Genomic DNA, 18,905 nt, shown 5'->3' with positions numbered 1-18,905 from the left:
TTCTGCCTGACTGTCTTCAAACTGGGATATTTACTTTTTCTTGCCTTTGAACTCGACATGAAGGACTGTATAGACCTAAAGACTGACCCTCCGTTGAGCAAGAAAGAATTCTTTCTGCCTGACTGTCTTCAAACTGGGATATTTACTTTTTCTTGCCTTTGAACTCGACATGAAGGACTGTATAGACCAAGACTGACCCTCCGTTGAGCAAGAAAGAATTCTTTCTGCCTGACTGTCTTCAAACTGGGATATTTACTTTTTCTTGCCTTTGAACTCGACATGAAACATGAACTCTTCCCGCGTCTTGAGCCTGTGGCCTTCAGATTGGAACTTAGACTATTAACTCTTCTAGATTTCTGACTTGCCGACTTACTCCGTGCTCTTGGAATCTGCCAGCCTCCATAATTGCATGAGCCAATTCCTTATAGTTAATGTCTTTCTCTACATATTCGTACGTACACATGCTGTTGGTTCTGTTTCTCTGAAGAACTCCGACTAATACACCATTCATCATCCAGCTCTCCTCTCTGGTTTTGGGAGTTTCCCAGTGTATTTGTCAGAGTCTTTCAGAGAAACAGAATCAATAGCATATATATACACACGCAAAAAAAGGGATTTATTATGAGGAATTGGCTTCCATAGTTACGGGGGTTGAGAAGTCCCATGATCTATTGTCTGCAAACTGGAGACCCAGGAGAGCTGAGGGTGTCATTCAGTCTGACTCTGAAGGCTAAACCAGGGCAGCTGATGGTATAGATTCCAATTCAGGTCTGAAGGCCTGAGTGAGAGCCAGGAGGCCCGAGAGCACAAGATTGATGTCCTACCTCAAGCAATCAGGCAGTAGGGGCTGAATTCCTCCTTCCTCCCCTTTTTGTATCTTATTCAGGCCCTCAGTGATGCCCACCCATACTGGGGAGGGCAAATTGCTTTACTGTGTCCACTGATATTAATACAAATTTCATCTGGAAACATCCTCAGAGACACACCCAGAAATAATGTTTAGCCAAATATCTGGGCATCTTGTGATCCAGCCAAGTTGACGCATAAAATTAACCATCACACCCAGTGAGTATCGTCTTGGTGGGAAGCAATGCCCCACTTTCCTGCTACAGAAAACCAAGAGTCTGGTGGTGTCTCTCCCCACACCTTGGCTGCAAATGCAAGGACAGGACCTGCTGGCCCCGCCAGGTGCTCCTGCCTGGCACTTTGAATCTTAATAGGGAGGGGCAGCGAAGGCTCACTTCCAGTAGCAGCAGCGAATGGCTGATAAAGGATGCTTGTCTTGGCTGTGTGGATGTGCTTAATTTCTTCTCATTTTTAAAGCCCGGTTCTCCCATCACCATTGGCTTCCTACAGCCTCCTGTAACTTTCCAGTAAATGTCCTTCCAAACGAAGATCGAAAGATCTCTGTGACTTGTAACCAAGAACTTTGACTGGTACTGAGGTGAGGCCTGTCTTTCAGCCCGGTCCCTTGGAACCAAGACAGCTCTTTTTCTTTTTCTTTTTTTTTCCCAAGACAGCTCTTAATCCTGTTTTGTGTTATGTGTAAAATTACAGGCAGATGCCTCCAACCGTAATTGAATGAGGGAGCCCTGGGAGGGCTGCTGAGGCCAAAGGTAATAATAATATCAGCCTCAGTGATTGAGCCCCTCTCATGTGCTAGCACTTAGCCATGAACTTCTCTTGCTTGCATTGTCTCATCTGATTATCACTACAACTGTCTGTGGTTAGTAGTATCATTATCTTCACTTTGCAAATACGGAATCTGAAACGGAAAGATGAGGGAATTTGCCTAAGTTTGTACTGTCCTAAGTGGCAGAGCTGAAATTCAAACTCAGGACCATCCGGAGTATCCGAGTCTGTAGTCTGTGCCTGCAAAGTGTAACTAGTGTGGTGGGTGTAGTGAGACTGTGAGTCCCATCTGGAGGCACTGGAGGAGGAGTGTACAGAGGCAGGCGGGGAGGGGAGGCAGCCAAGAAGGATCAGGGCCAGGCATGTTGATAAAGGCCATCTTAGAGTCTGCTCTGGGGTTTCTTGGCCACTGTATTTGGGCAACACAACCTACCCTCTCTGGTTTAAGCAGAAAGGGGTGGGCTACAGGGTATTACTTAGCTTGTAGAATTCCCAGAAAGGGCTCAAATCATACTCAGGTGCTACAAATTCATGAATCCTGCTGCCAGGGGAAATAACCAAACAGAACTCTGGACTGCTCTAGGAAAACTACTGCTGCCCTTTCTGGCCACCCAGCACCTCCGATGCTAGCGACAGGAACCATCATCCCTGCTGCTCCCAAAAAGCCAAATCCCTCTGCCACCACCCTCACTGGGAGGTCCAACCTCCCGGAACATGGCTACTGACCCAGATTGCCCCCTTTGCCTTCCAAGTCTCCTGTGGGTGTCTTGGCTTGGTGGACCTAGGTCACATGTGGAACACTAGCTGTAAAGAATGTGCACAATGTAGTTTTTAGCTTTTCAGCCTCTTTGGTTCAGGAAGGCACCTTACAAGGAGGTTGGAGTGGCTGCAGAATGGCATTGTCACCGCCAATGGAATTTTCTCAACTCTACTGCCCTCCATACACATATGTGGTGGAAAATGGGTGTGAGGTCCTTATATTCCAAGTTGATATCATCCAACTCTACATCTGGAAGGGATCTCAGGACTCACCCGGAGCAGACATTTTCAAACTCTGGTCTGCAGGTCCCCGGGGTTCCTGGCGGGACATTAGGGACTGCCATAGTGATCAAGGAGGGAAGTAGGGGAGAGGCAGAGCAAGCAGGCGAGGCTTTATAACAGCCCAGCTGTGTGTTTGAGGTTCTGCGTTTCAAAAATGGGGATGGGGCACGCATGGGTGGCTCAGTTGGTTAAGGGTCCCACTCTTGATCTCAGCTTGGGTCTTAATCTCAGGGTTGTGAGTTAAAGCCCCACGTTGGGCTCCACGCTGAGCATGGAGCCTACTTAAAAAAACAGAACGAAACAAAAAAAAAAGATCGCGAGTGATTGGCTAATCTAATGTCTTCTTTTTACTAATGAGAAAACAGGGATTTAGTGATGCACATACCTTGTCCATGGTCATGGAAGCTAGCCAGTGCTAACACTGAGACCCAAACAAGCACTTCTTTGTCTGCTGCACCATGATATCTGAAGGTGTGTTACCCCAAATTGCTTTGGATACAAGACGTCCTGGGTCTAACGCAGGTGGTGATAAGGACCTGATTTCAGCTTAAATATTATTGCCCCGGAGAAGTCGACCTGGATCCACTACCCCAAGCCTGCTCTTGCTGTCGTATTGATTCTTGAAGCCTATACTTCTCTCTTGTAACACTCTGCACAATTATAATGAAGAATTTAATTGCCGTGTTGCTTAATGTTTATCTCTTTCCTTAGAATGTAAGTTCCATGGAGTAAGGACTTTGTTGGTTTTGTCCACTGCTAAATCTCCAGAATGTGGCAGCTTCTAAAGGACAATCCAAGCACCAAAAAAGGGTGGGTGTTGGGAAGTCTAAGTCTAAGCCCTGCCTCCAGGCTTCCTGGGAGCAGTGGATTGGCATGAACGGGGACTGCTGGGTGAGACCACCTGAGTTCAGCCCCATGTGGGCCTCTGTCTCCTCATCTGTTAAATGGGCCTATTAATTCTATTTTCCTCTACTGTGTGAGGGGAATAGGAGAGAATGACTAAAATGTGGACTAAGCTTGGACACGAATTTCCCATGGCCAAACTACTGCAGAATTTGTAATCCTTGCCTTGGTATCCTGAAGTCTACGGAAAGAATAGCCAAGAATATGAGGTCTAAGGTTGCTTCTGAGAGCCTTGAAACTGAGCTCCTTTGTTTTTATAGTGCTTCATTTCTATATTCTGATTGAAAAAAATGATAAATGTAAATTGTAGAAAAGGTAGGAAATAAAGATAATTGCACAGAAGGAAATAAAAAATGCCATCATGATTAAAATATCAATATTATTAATATTTTGGTATACATTATCCCAGGCTTTTTTGGGGGGGAGGGGCAGAGGGAGAGGAAGGGAGAGAATCTTTTTTTTTTAAGTATTTTATTTATTTATTTGTCAGAGAGAGAGAGAGAGCGCACACAAGCAGGGGGAAGTGGAAGGCAGAGGGAGAAGCAAGCTCCCCACTGAGCAGGGGAGCTCAATCCCAGGAGCCTGGGATCATGACCTGAGCCCAAGGCAGACGCTTAACCGACAGAGCCACCCAGGCACCCCAAGTGGGTTCCCCCATGGAGCCTGACGTGGGGCTCGATCTCAGGACCCTGAGATCATGACCTGAGCCGAAATCAGGAGGTGGACACTTAACTGACTGAGCCACCGGGGTGCCCCATCCCAGGATTTTTAATATTCAAATCTATATATCATAATTTCTACTGCTTGTAATCTGCATATTTTCACTATAAATATTTTATGAACATTTTCATATTTTTAATGTTCTTATATAAGATGATTTTTGCCATATGTTCTCTTTTTCATTTTGATTTGAGACCTTTTCTTTCCTAATGTAAGCATTGAGGGCTATAAATTCCCTCTTAGCACTGCTTTTGCTGCATCCCACAAATTCTGGTATGTTGTATTTTAATTTTCATTCAGTTCTACGTATTTTTACTTCCTTTTTTGGACCTTTTAATTTTGTTAACTAGTCTTTTTCATTACAACATTAATTTATTCATAGGGTAAGACAATTCACACAGTATAAGAATGTTCAATAACAAGAAAGTCTTTCACCCCACATCCCAGTTCTTTTCACCAAGGTAACTATAAGGAACAGTAATTTTGTGTGCTTGACAGCAATCCTCCACTTATTCCCATTTCTGTTTGCATGTGTATGTGTGTGACAAAATGCATTTCATGTTTCATCTTTTACTGGATGAATAGCATACAACACACAGCTGTGTATGTTAAACATGTGGTAGAACGCTTACAAAGACAGTCCAATTATTCTACCCCTTCTCATACTTCCTCTTGCCGCATAACTTTGAAGCTATTCCCACCAAGAGAGGGAGAATATTTCTCTACCCCTTGAATTTGGGTTTTCTTTGGCCACTAGGTTGTGATGGAAGTTTTGGCATGTCAGTTCTCACTGCAAGCCTTGCTTGCCTCTAGTTCTCTTGTGAAATTCTACCAATACCATGTGAGCAAGCCCTGGCTAGCCTGTTGAAAGTCCATATGGAGGTTGTCTAATTGTCTGCACCATGTCCGTTCTAACCCAGTCTACACTGGCTGACCATCAAAGAGCCCCCCCAAGATCAGCAGAGCTACCTACCCAACACACATCTGACCACAGGGTCAACCAAAAGTCAGCCAAACAATAAAAAATGCTCATTGCTTGAAGCCACTAAGTTCTGGAACAGTTATACACCAATAGCTAACATACAGAGATGCTTTCATATCAGTACATTAAATAAATTAACATGTACAAAACATTAGAACAGTGCCTGGCTCAGAGGAAGCTTTAAAAAATGTTAGCTATGATTATCACTGTGAACAATCGTGCCTGCAAAGTAGTCCATTGTATGGAACGGAGCACCGTTATTTATTCAGCTAGTCTTCATTTGTCAAGCATTTATTCTGTTCCCATTTTTTCTGCTATCAGGAATGTTGCAATCAATGTAGTAGACACACTTTGTGTATTAATGGAAAAAATTCCTAAAATTTTAATAGCTGGATCAAAGTACAGTTGACCCTTGGGCAACATGAAGATTAGGGGCACTGAACCCTGTGCAGTCAAAAATCCCTGTGTAACTTTTGACTCCACAAGAACTTAACTACCGATAGCCTATTGTTGACCAGAAGCCTTACCGATAACATCAACAGTAGGTTAACACATATTTTGGATGTTGTATGTGTTCTATATTGTATTCTTACAATATAGGCCAGAGAAAAGAAGATGGTATTAAGAAAATCATAAGGAAGAGAAAAGACATTTATAGTGCTGTGCTGTATTTATTGAAAAAAAAATCCTCGTAGAAGTGGACTCATGCAGTTCGAAGCTATGTTGTTCAAGTGTCAACGATATATGCACATTTTAGATAATGAGGGATAGTAAGACCTTGCCTTCCAAAGAAGTTACTCAATTTGTTTCCACTGACAGTGTACGGAATCACTGTTTCTCTTCACTGTACCCAGACCTGGTATTATTTTAATGACATCATAACGGTGTATCGTACCATGTGTCATCATTTATTTAACCAGTCTCCATTGTTGAACATTTAGGTTGTTTCCTTCTTCCCCCTGTTATAAACAAGACTGTGGTGAACATTCCGGAAGATAAATCTTTTCACACATTCATGATTATTTCCTAAGGATAAATTCCTAGAAGTAGATTTCTGAGTCACAGGATTTACACATTTTAAAGGGTTTTGAATATATAATACCAAATTATTCCTCAGAAAAATTATACCAGATTACTCAAATGCAACGTTTATGAAAAACTTAATTACAGAAAATTTCCAAAATATACAAAAGAATAGAGACTATGACAGCAGCTCCCCACATATGGCTATCACTCGGATTCAATAATGATCAATTTATGGCCAACTTGTTTCATCTCCAAACCCCAATTTGGCTCGATTATTTTGAATCCGATCCCAAGGGGCATTTTCTGTGTACCTCCATTTGAGCAGTTGAGGATTCAGAAGACAAATGGAAAGTCCCCTCCTTTTCAGAGGGGGTCCTGGTGCGAATCTTGTGTCATCACAGCCCAGGGCCCCCGGTCAGAGGAGGGATCTGTGGGAAGTTCGGGTGTATTGTGCTTTTTCCCTGTCCCGGTGGAGCCAATGTCCTACAGGAAAAGAACAATCCAGCCCACTCCTGAACATCCTCAGGGTTTCCAGTCCCCAGCCCTGTCACTCTTCATTTGAATAAAGTGAGGTAGATAATGTAATCCATCCATGGCTCCTGTAAGAGCAAATATTGTGATTTGTGTTTACAGGGATTGGAGCTGAGTAAGAGGCCCTTCTTTGGCCTCTGCTGAAAATTTCCAGGCTGATTGAATTTTGTATACTCGTTGGTCACATTGCATCAACAACAAGTCAGCACAATCTGGGGACAGAAATACCAGCGATTTCCTTTAATGAGAAAGTACAGCAAAGGCCCAGTTTTTTCCCCACTCTGGGTGCACATTATGCAGGAAGGCACCGGGAAGCAAGCTGCACTCTTGCTGAGGCGTTGCTCTGAGGGGATGGAGAGAGGGGACTTGAAGAATCAGCCAATTGGCAGATAATGAGCAGGCTGAGACCAGTCTTCTGGACCAGAATAGTAAGTGGAAGGAAGAGGAAGACTCCAAGCTGATTTCAAAACGTCAGATTCCGAGCACCCTCAAGTTCCCTGCAGGTATTCCTGAGATACTGAATGAGTTCCAGAGGTCACCTAGCCTTGCTTTAAATAACCCGCATGATGACTCTAGGTCATCAGAGTGCAACGGAAAGGCCACAGGCTTCGAAGACAACAGGACTGGTTTGAATCAAACTCCGCCATCTAACTGCTGAGCAGCTTTGGGCAAGTCACTTGTTCGTGTGTTCATCCACTCTCTCAGCAAAAGTGTTTCAAGCCCCTGCTGGGTCCCAGATGTCGTGCCTGGCACTAATAACTTCATGGTGAACAAGGCATTGTTTTTGTCTTTCAGGAGTTTATGGTCCAGCGAGGGACAATGGTATGCTGTGCTAAGGGTAAACAGACTGGCAGGGAGCAGGGAGGAAAGAGGTCAGGGGCTTGCCTGCCTGGAGAAAGTGGCATCTCAGTTGAAATCAGAGAACAGTGGGAGTCAGCCCATGATGGGAGGGTGGGGTAAATAGAGGATCCACATTTGTCTGTAAGAGGATTCCAGACAGAAGGAACAGCTTCCAAAGGTTTGGAGTAGGTAATAAAAAGCACGCTCCTGGAATTAAAGCCGTCAAGTGTAGCTGGAGTGCGGTGTGTCAGGACAGGAGTGGCAGGGTGACACCGAAGAGATAGTAGGAGCCACATCTTGAAGGGACATTCAAGGAATTCAAGACAAGTCAGGAGAGCATAGAGAGGCAAGCCAGGCATCAGGGTAAGATGGCTAAGAAAGACTCCTGGCTGTGGTGCAGAATGGATTGGAGAGGGTGGCTGTTAGGAGGCGGTTGTTGGGTGCTCGGACCAGTGCAGTGGCACAGGCTGCGAGCCGTGGGCGGTGCCAAGAGCCATCCCACAGGCAAATGACTGGATTTGGTGATTGCGGGGCACGGTAGGGAAAGGGAAGGGGGGGTGATTCTCTGGCTTCTACCTTGGCCTCTGGTGGGTGATAGTGCCATTCATGGAGATAGGGACTGTCATTGGGGGTGGTACTGGTCAAGATGGGGAATTTGTGCTGAGTTTGAGGCTGAAGTGTTTCCGCGTAAGTGCACCGGGGACTTGGAAGGATGACAGAGCTGATTCAGAGTTGTCAACAAATGGAGGATTGTTGAAATCACAGGAGCAGAGGCGATCCCCAGGAAGAGTACTTCGTGAGTGAAGAGAAAAAATATCCTCATCGGTGCAATGGCTAAGGTCCGAGATGCAAGGAATAAGCAAGGGCTCACATGTCAAGTGCCTAGGAGGGTGCCTGGTACAAGGTAGGGTGGCCACCGACGTCAAGGCCCTCCCTTCATCTCCCTGGGGCGCAGGGGGGCCAACTTGTCCTGCACCAGTGCCATTTTTCACACGATCACCTGCTTTCATTATTTTTACCCTCCTCTCTCTTTGATTTCATACCAGCTCTGAAAACCCAAGCCTGCCCTCCCTCCCTCCCTATGTCCCAGAAAACGAAAATGGGCTGCTTAAGACGCAAGCCCCGACCTCAATCCCACGGCATTCAGACTTTTCCCAGCCAAGCAGGATTTGAGTCAGAGAGCGAGGCTGTGTGCCACTGGGGATCTTAAAGCCATGGTTTGCTTCATGATACATTGGAGAGAAATCTGGTCAGGAAACTCCAGAAAATCATTTCTCGGCCATCTGTCTTCCCCTGACTGGCAGCCAGAGATCGCTCACCAAGTCGTGTATGGCAGCTCGGCAGCTTGGTTGGAAAGGAACCCGGGCCAAGGTGCCAGGGTGCGTGCTGTGGCTTTGGTGATGGCAGCCGGCTGGCAGACTACTCCCGGGGTCAGCGGGAACAGATTATCCGAGGACGGGAGAGCTAGCTCCCGAAGCCTTCCCGGCTTGTTCATTGCTGGAATGAACTTTCCATCCAGTGGAATGTAGTTGGACTCCCGAGAGCCAAGGCCTGACTCCGGCTAAGGGCGGACTCGGCTGGTTCTACCTGTTCAACTCAGTCCTTGTTCGGAAGCCCAGATGCGCTGAGCAGACTGTTCCCCGCTGCTGGAGGAGCCCCAGAGAGACTCCCCCATGACCAGCTGCCCCGAGGGCCCCAAAGCAGGACTTCGCTCCTCCTCCGTGGAGTCCATTGAAAGGCAGTGGACTCAAAGGAATCCTGAATCAATGAACCGTGTGTTCAAGTGCATGAAAAGAAAGAAAAACAGACAGGTGGTGCTCTCCAGGAGAGGCAAAATGTTGGTATTTATAAGAAAAAAGCCTTTCTGACTTCTTTCTTGCCACCCTGGCCTCCCCACCATCCAGGCTGCAGCACGCGGATTCCCTTCTTGGCAGAGCCCATGCCTTCAAATTAGAAAACGTGGAGAAGGCAGGCATCCCTCTGTGTGTCTAACCAGGCCATTTTGCATTATGTACAGCAAGGGGCAATTTTGGCCAAATCAGAACCCAGCTATGGCAAGTGTTATTATCCCTCTCCATCGATTTGTATCCGTTCATATGCCTGGGGCTCTTATTTTTGTAGTGGGAGGAGAAGGAAAGCAGGGCTTCACGAATCTTTCACCTGCCCTCTTGGCCTGGGTTTGATCGTTGGAGGGGTAAGGATCTGAAACTGGTGGAATTATTTTCATGGAAGACTCTGCAAGATTCTGGGCACAAGCTGGGGTGTGTTAGGACCCAGGGGACAAAGTGTGGCCTGGGAGTGGGAAGAGGCCATGGTTCCTCTGCACAGATCTCAGTACCCATGCTGAGGACTGGTGGCCTTGGAAGGCTTCTTCACGTGGCTTACAGGGTGAGTGAAAGCTAGAAGAAGAGGTCACACAGGGCAGTCCTGAGTGGTTGCTGCAGTTGGAGGCCTGGCCTATCACCCACGTGAGGTTCTTTCATGGGGGTTCCTAGAATTTACCAAGGACCTCTGGAAAGGGTCTAGATTCTGCATGATAAAGTGAAGGGCTTGTTCAGGATCGTTGCACTTGGGGTATAGACAGAAATATGACCCTGTTTTACACTCATAGACTGGGAGGCTGTGGGTCACTTGGGAGAATTTGTGTAGGTACAGTGTAAGCGTTACTCTTTCTTGGCACTTCTCTGGCTCCAAATGAACTCAGCAATGTCTGACCAGGACCTACTCTGGGAGATGTAGGGATTCTTAGCCAAGGAGAGGACCCAGAGCCCTGCTGTCTCTAAGGGAGGTCTCAGGATAGGGTGCGAGCGTAGGAGCAGAGAGGCTTGAAACGGGGAGTGGGGTCAGTCTGGAGCAGATGGAAAAGAGGTGGGAAGAAGATGTGGTCTCAGGTGGTTACTTTTAGCAACAACTGTTGCCCCTGACAGGTACCTATTCTCTTAACAGCAGAGCTAATTGACATGGACAAATGTGTGAGCTTCCAAGGAGAAATCAGCAGAGCCAGAAATTCTCTCACTAGGAAGTGCTTCTTTTATTCCAGAATTTCAATCCTGGGGGAGTTAATACAAGTTCTAGCTTAAGGACCAAAACATTCCAAGAAGGGAAAAAAAAAAAAAACACAACATGACCTAAAGATCAACAAATTCAAGGTACCCTGAGATCCCTTTAACCATAACTCCCTGCATGTGGTCCAGATGCCCACCTGTATGAGAGGCTCTTGGCCTGCTGGTTACAAATGAAATTCCTTGGCCCCACCCAAGCCCACTGAATCATATTCCCTTGGGGAGGGTCTGGTAATCTATTCTTATGACAGGAACCGGAAAATTGCTATGCACACTAAAATGTAAGAATACTTTATCTAGGGGTCCCTGGCTTGTTCAGTCAGTAGAGCATGTGACTCTTGATCTCAGGGTTGTGAGTTGGAGCCCCACATTGGGTGCAGAGCTCACACACACACACACACACACACACACACACACAGAGAACATTTTGTCTATACCTGCACTGTTTAATACAGCAGCCACTAACCACTTGTGACTATTTAAATTAATTAAAATGAAATGAAATGTAAAAATTCACTTTCTCAATCATGCTAGCCATATTTCAAGTGCCCAAGAGACCCATGTGGCTAGAGGCTACTGTATCAGATGGTGCGGAACATTTCCATCATCATAAAGAGTTCTATTGGATGGAGTTGGCTGTAAGGAACATTGTAAATATGATTTAGAAGATTACAAATATTGTTATGTTAATACGTGAAATTTAATCATTTATTCTACAAAAATGCTGTTTGCTCCTAAAGAGTGAGCTTTGCGTTGGTCGGCATTGATCTGCGTTATGGCTGTCCCTGTGAGTCACCTCTTTCTTGCCTTTTGGTTGGGCTATATAGAGCTTCAATAGGAATTAGGTGAGCACAGCCAAATACACTGGCCTAATACACCTCTAGGTATGTATGCTGTCGTAACCACCCCTCAATGGGGCAATGGAGTCTTTGTGCAAAGCAGAAGTCTCCCATTGCTCTGGGCTGATGCAAATCTGGGCCACTGCATTCAGCCCCCACTTGCCTCCTCTGCCAGACACCTCTGCACAGTGCACAACCTATACAACCTTATGCAGTGGCCCTGAATGGGGATTGTAGTTTTCTTGTTGGGGTTGTAGATTTCTGTGTCCAAAAAATACAAAACCTTAGGGTCCTATTTTAAAGCACCTGTTAAGGCTGGGCCCCATGCGGGGCACCGGGCACCCAAGAGGTCGCTGTCCTCAAGTTGTTTGCAGTTGAGCTGGGAAGGTGCACAAAAGAGAACATCCGGTGCAGCGTGGGGAGGGCAGTGGTGGAGGGAAGGCTTTCCTACAGGGAAGTTAACCATTTTGGAGAAGGTAGGGACGTCTTCCTGGATGCCTGAGATGACACAGAAGGAAGACCGGTGCCAAGTGAACCGGGTGGGGAAAGGCAGTGTGGCAGAGGGACAATGGGACTGCAGGTAAGGAGAGAAGCAGCATGGTGTTTGGGGAGGCCACATGTCCAAGCTGGGGTTGCAGGAGCTGAGGGTTCAAATGAAAGAACTGGAGATGAGCGAGAGAGTCAGCAGAGGCTGAGGCTGGAGACGCACAGCTAGGGCTTCATCCTGCTTCGAATAGGGAGTCATGTGGTCATCCCATGACCCACATGGGAAGGCTTTCAGCGGCTCTGACCGTCACTTTAAATAGATTGTTTTCAAAAATATATCAGAAGTAATAATATATTTGTAGATTGCATTTTATCTAATTGCATTTGATCCTTACAATGCTCCCTAGAGAAGCAAGTGAGGCATTATTTACCATTTTACAGAAGTGGAGCATTTTACAGAAAGGGGTCATCAATTGCCCATGGGTCACATGACCCCCGTTAAGCATTTGAAAAAAAATTTAAAAATTATGGTATCATTAGTATTTCCTAATTATAAAAGCAGTATGTGTTCATGAGAAAAACTGGGAAACTATATAAAACTATAAAGAAAATAAAATTCACCCATAGATCCACATTTACTATTACCATTTTATTGTGTTAAATTTCAGTCACAAATGCACACATACTACTATTAATACGACAAATATAAATTTTATATCTATCTATAATATGTGTAGATATTACACATCTTATATATGTTACATGTACTATTTTCACATATTAGGATTTTGTATCCTGCTTTTTACCATTTATCCTAAGCAACTTTACATGTTTTTAGATAGTTTTAGAAGATTTTTTTCCAAAGATTTTATTTATTTATTTGACAGAGAGAGAAAGAGAGAGCACAAGCAGGGGGAGTGGCAGGCAGAGGCAGAGGGAGAAACAGATTCCCCGCTGAGCAAGGAGCCTGATGCAGGACTCGATCCCAAGACCCTGGGATCCTGACCTGAGCCAAAGGCAGATGCTCAACCAACTGAGCCCCCCAGGCACCCCAGTTTTAGAAGATTTTCAATAACCACATGTATTGATAGTTTCTTTAATTTCTCGCTCTTGGACATTTTTAGTTTGCTTATTATTTTTTTGCTCATATAAATATTCTTAAAAAATTACCGTGTTGGGACCCGTGGGTGGCTCAGTTGGTTAAGTGTCTGCCTTCGGCTCAGGTCGGGATCCCACGTCGGGCTCCCTGCTCAGCGGGGAGCCTGCTTCTCCCTCTCCCTCTGCCCCTCTGCACCCCATCCTGCTCATGTTCTCTCTCTCTCAAATAAATAAATAAATAAATAAATCTTTTTAAAAATTACTGGGTCAAAAAATATGACCCGTTTTAAAGCGATTGATGCGGGGCGCCTGGGTGGCACAGGGGTTAAGCGTCTGCCTTCGGCTCAGGGCGTGATCCCGGCGTTCTGGGATCGAGCCCCACATCAGGCTCCTCTGCTATGAGCCTGCTTCTTCCTCTCCCACTCCCCCTGCTTGTGTTCCCTCTCTCGCTGGCTGTCTCTCTGTCAAATAAATAAATAAAATCTTTAAAAAAAATAAATAAATAAAGCGATTGATGCGTGCTGCCCAACTGCCTTCAGAAAGGCTGGCCTGTTTGCTGGGCTGCCAGCTGGGTGTGACAGCGCCCTCCTCACTGAAGCTGTGCGCTGCAGCCTGTCTTACAGAGCTCAGCTCAGGGCAGGTGCTGTCATGGCCGAGATGCCCCAGAAGAAGAGGACGAGGGACACAAGTGCAGGTGGACAAGTGCAACTGTGGGTCCGCTGTCTGGGGGCAGGGCAGCCAAGCGGCTTGTAGACCGGGAAGTGGGGATGGAAAGGTGATCATTAGAGCGCCCCAACCTGGTCAGGACCTTAATGGGGCACCCTTGGCAGGTGGCAGGAGGATACAGGACACGCTGCCTTTCCTTTCAGGCATTCAGTGACAAGTTTGACTTTCTGCTCAACGTCTTCCCAAAGCCAGCGTTCCTCAGCCCTTGGTGCTTCATGAGGGGAGTTTGAAAGCTTTGGGTAAACATAGGAAACAGAGATTTGTGTTCGGAGCTAGAGAAAAGCTCTTTTTTTTTTTAAGATTTTTTATTTATTCAATAGAGATAAAGACAGCTAGTGAGAGAGGGAACACAAGCAGGGGGAGTGGGAGAGGAAGAAGCAGGCTCACAGCGGAGGAGCCTGATGTGGGGCTTGATCCCACAATGCCGGGATCACGCCCTGAGCCGAGGGCACACGCTTAACGACTGCGCCCCCCAGTTAAAGTGATTTTAACAGACTTGAGGGTGTGTTCGATCACAGCATCTTACTTTGAGTGAAGAAGAAAGCGTTGTTTCCAAGGGAAAGAAAAAAAAAACACTCGAACTCAGATGTGGAGAAGACACTCCTGGGCCCTCACCAGGCATGCTGTGGGTGGGGTCTGATTCCATACACCCCAAAGCAAATGGACCGGGGGCCAATAAAATGCTGGTTGGGTGGCTCCCTTTCGCAGCTCGAGTCCACTGATGGAAATGCAAACCAGAGGGAGAATAAGCATCTCTCCAGAGCTGCCAGGAGCACTAGCAGAGGGAACGAGCCTTAGAGAGGTCCTGAGACCCCTAGAGTTGCAAAGAGCTGAGAGGAGGCCCCACAAGAATGTGGGAGGGTGACCATAGGCACAGCGTGGGCCACCTCAGGAATGTCAGAGGGCAGACAGGAAGTAGTTGGATTCCAACGGGCCTGCAGAGTCAGGAACCCAGGCCTCTTCTCTGTCTCCTAGTGGCCACTTCATTTTGTTTGCTCTCCCTCTCCATTTCTTTCCACCTATCTCTGTTTAATCATCCATCGTGGGGCCATAAAACCACCATCTTGTCCCCTGGGTCAGTGTGAGCTTTGAGTTCCAGGACTCTCCATCAAACTGACAACACTCTCTGTGTTTCTCAAATCAAATTCCTGAAGAGGGATGTCCTGGCCCTGCCTCTGGGTCTCAGCCTCCGGGTCAAGTGACCACTGCTGGTCCCTGAGTCACAAGTGGTCATTAAAGGGCTGGATGGGTCCTGAGGCATAGAGGGCTGCAGGCAGTGCGTGGAATGTCTGAAGTGTAAAAAGAAGTTCAGTTTTCCTCTTTTAAGACAGCCTCACAGTGCCCATGAGACCAGACCCGGGGTAAAACCGGAAAGGAAGAGATAGGGGACAAGGCTCGTCTGGGCCCAGAGAGGAGGTGCGCAGGAGCTGAAAGCGCTTTGGGCTTGGGCTCAGAGCACCTGGGTTCAAATCCTGACTGGTCTGCCTGGGAGTGGGATCTGGGACCACGGATTTCACATTCTGCAGTCCCAGCTCCTCACTCAAGAAAGGCAGATCTTGCTGCCCTGCCACAGAATAAAATTATACCGCATACATGAAAGTGAATTTTAAATCGCAAATCATAACCTTTTTAGAGTAGAAGTCAGTGACTCTTAGTGGCTGTGATCTTTCTGGGTTCTCCAGAGAAGCAGAGTAAGACAGGTATGACTCGTTTGAGATCAAAGGAGTTTTCAAAATTCACAGCCACATGACCATTTTACTCTCTTAAAAATTATTGAAGACCCCAAAGAGTTATTTTGTGGAGGGGGGGTGATGGTTATTGACTATATTCAAAGTTAAAACTCAGGATTAAAAAATATATTCGGCAAGTCATTGTAAGAAAATGACAACCCACTAAACGATAACTCAGATCCATATTATTATTTTAAAATAGTGATATTTTCCAAAACAAAAAAATATCAAAAAATATCAAGTGAGCATATCAAAAATATCAAGTGAGCATATCAAAACTGGCATTGTTTTTACATTTTTGCAACTCTCTTTCATGTCTGGCTTATCTCATTCAATGTGTTGGAATACGTGGTTTTGAAGTATATGAAGAAAATCTGGCCTCCATACACGTATAGCTGGAAATGAGAAATCTTTGAATAGCCTTTTTAGGTAATTATGGACGCTCTTTGATATCATACTCACTCAACAAGCAGTAGTTACTTAAAGCGAAGTTGCAATGTGGAATCTGAAATCATATCAATGAATTTTTCATTCTTTGTTCCATTACGATCCTGTGGTCTCTCTTGCACTCTGAAAGGACCTTTTACCAGTGCATGATTTTGTAACATCGTGCAACGGTCATTTGGAAAATATCGATTCAATGAGTTATGCAGATCTTCTAAGCGTTGACACGTTTCCTTATAGGACATCAAAAAATTCCATTCATTAGTTTTACCACCGGTGTCATCAGACAAGTCTCAGGATATTGGGAAGCTGTCAAGCTTACAGTGGTAGATGTGAAGTTTTCCAAAAATCTTCAATTTTTGTTTAAAAGCTTAAATTCTATCATTGGCAACAAATACTGTCAGTCGATTTCTCTGACGTGACAGGCTCACTTTGTTCATTTTAGAAAATTTCTGCCAGATCCCCACGTCTGAATAACCACATTTTGTCTGTCAGTGATTCTTTAAAGCAAAAATGGTATTCTGTTCTATAAAAAAGGCTAGTTCGGCTCCCAGCTCAGACCCATCCCACAGTGCTTTTTGTCAACCATCGTGCTTCGGCGTCCAGCAGAACTGCTTTATGTGTCCTTTCCCATTTGTCACAAAGAATATTAAAATACATGTTCTCAAGGGTCGAAAGTAATAAAGTCAATCAGTTTTACCGCTTCATCGAGAACATTCTTAAGTGAGATGGACCATTGTTTTCCCAGCACTGTGTGCGCTGATCTCATCAACATGGTGACGCAGGTAAACAACATCTATCTCAGTATTTTTTTTTAAGATTTTATTTATTTATTTGAGAGAGAGAGCGAGAGTGAGCACGCTAGCAGGGACAGAGGGAGAGGGAGAAGCAGGCTCCCTGCTGAGCAAGGAGCCTGAAGTGGGGTTTGATCCCAGGATCCTGAAATCATGACCTGAGCCGAAGACAGACTCTTAACTGAGTGAGGCNATATTAAAATACATGTTCTCAAGGGTCGAAAGTAATAAAGTCAATCAGTTTTACCGCTTCATCGAGAACATTCTTAAGTGAGATGGACCATTGTTTTCCCAGCACTGTGTGCGCTGATCTCATCAACATGGTGACGCAGGTAAACAACATCTATCTCAGTTATTTTTTTTTAAGATTTTATTTATTTATTTGAGAGAGAGAGCGAGAGTGAGCACGCTAGCAGGGACAGAGGGAGAGGGAGAAGCAGGCTCCCTGCTGAGCAAGGAGCCTGAAGTGGGGTTTGATCCCAGGATCCTGAAATCATGACCTGAGCCGAAGACAGACTCTTAACTGAGTGAGGCACCCAGGCGCCCCTCTATCTCAGTATTGTTATGAAAATAGTTCTGACCTCAAGGACCTCCCGAAAGGATCGCAGGGACCCTCAGGTGTTCATCACTTTAAGAGTCATGCCCTTAGACTTTCGGGTTGGAAGAAAGGACACATTTTTTATTTTCTAAATGAAAATAACTCTGGCTTGAGGAAGTCCATTGTGCTTTCTTCTGGGACTCCTTCCTCCTCTCTTGGGTCAGGCACGGAAAACAGACAAGGGCCTTGGTCCCTCCTGGTTGCTGCTTACCTGTTCCTCTCCCAGGCTTTCCTGGTCCGTGCAGAGGCAGGTGGCTCGGTAGGCAGCTCCACCACCCAGAGCCCTGCTCGGCAGTGGGATCTTCCCCAGACCCTCTTGGCTGTGGCACCTGCTGCTCTGTCCTCACAGACCCTCATGCCAAGGGTCTGCCACCTCAAGGTGCATTGGCTCACGTCCTTATCACTCTACACTAGCAACTCTCCTTCTCTTTAGGAATATTATGTCTCTAATCACTCCCTGGATCAGGCCTCCCCCTTCTCAATCCTTAAAGTCTGAAGACTTCAAAATCCTCCTCTTCTCCCATGTTCTGGTATAATTCACTCAAGGGACCTAAACCAAAAGGCCATGGCCCCCAGTCTATGCATGAGTTTGACTATAAATTTTTTTTTAATTTGGATTAATCATCCATATTTAAAAATCAAGATATTCACAGGCAACTGGGGTATCTGTCTTCTCCTGAAGCATGAGAGGGTCTGGCAATCCTAGTCCTGCATTGTCACATGGTGGGAGTTGGCTGAAGGTGAGAAAAATGGATCCGCCATGTTGTCAAAGAGCTACCATTTCCTGTCAACCCCACAGCAGCCTTCTTTGCTCACTCACTTACTTGCCTGACTTCATTAAGATTTGAGTTTGTCATCTCTGTCCAGCCCTTTGGAGAACAAAGGCTTTTTCAAGATTTATCTCCTCCTACCTGGCAGACCATACACAAATTAGTTTTTCAATCACCGTGTTATGGCCAAGAAGACAGAGATAAGCCTGCCCGACACAATTTTGCAAAAGGATTACTATGTTGCCTTAAGCCCAGTTTAAGAGTGCAGCTTCTCCCCAGCCATGCTGCTGGTGTTATCCGGGGGGGCCTGTGTCTGTGCAGATGCTGCTGGAACTGGGTCTCACTCATTGACCCCACGCACACCAAGAAGGCACCTGGACCTCTGTGACCATCATTTCCACCTCCCCTGAATGACGTAGACAAAACAAGGGTGACACTAACCCACGTCACAGGGGCTGCAGGGGAGAGGCACTTGGACAAGGAAACTGAAGTCCAACAAAGCCTAAAACAGCTTCAACTAGCAGCTTCTTTCACCTTCATGCCATCCTCACTAGCCTCTTGCAGCTACCCTGGGAGAGAACAGACATTGAATAAGAGGGACCTGCGGAAACTTTGCTGCTGACTTTTAGAACAGGGCGTGTTTAGGCGATTCAGGGTGGTGTGCCTCTCAGGTGAGGGGGGAA

Source organism: Ailuropoda melanoleuca, chromosome 2 (assembly GCF_002007445.2).
Source record: "Ailuropoda melanoleuca isolate Jingjing chromosome 2, ASM200744v2, whole genome shotgun sequence".
NCBI lineage: Eukaryota > Metazoa > Chordata > Mammalia > Carnivora > Ursidae > Ailuropoda > Ailuropoda melanoleuca.
The sequence above is the reverse complement of the archived record's forward strand: the minus strand, read 5'-3'. Positions refer to the sequence as shown.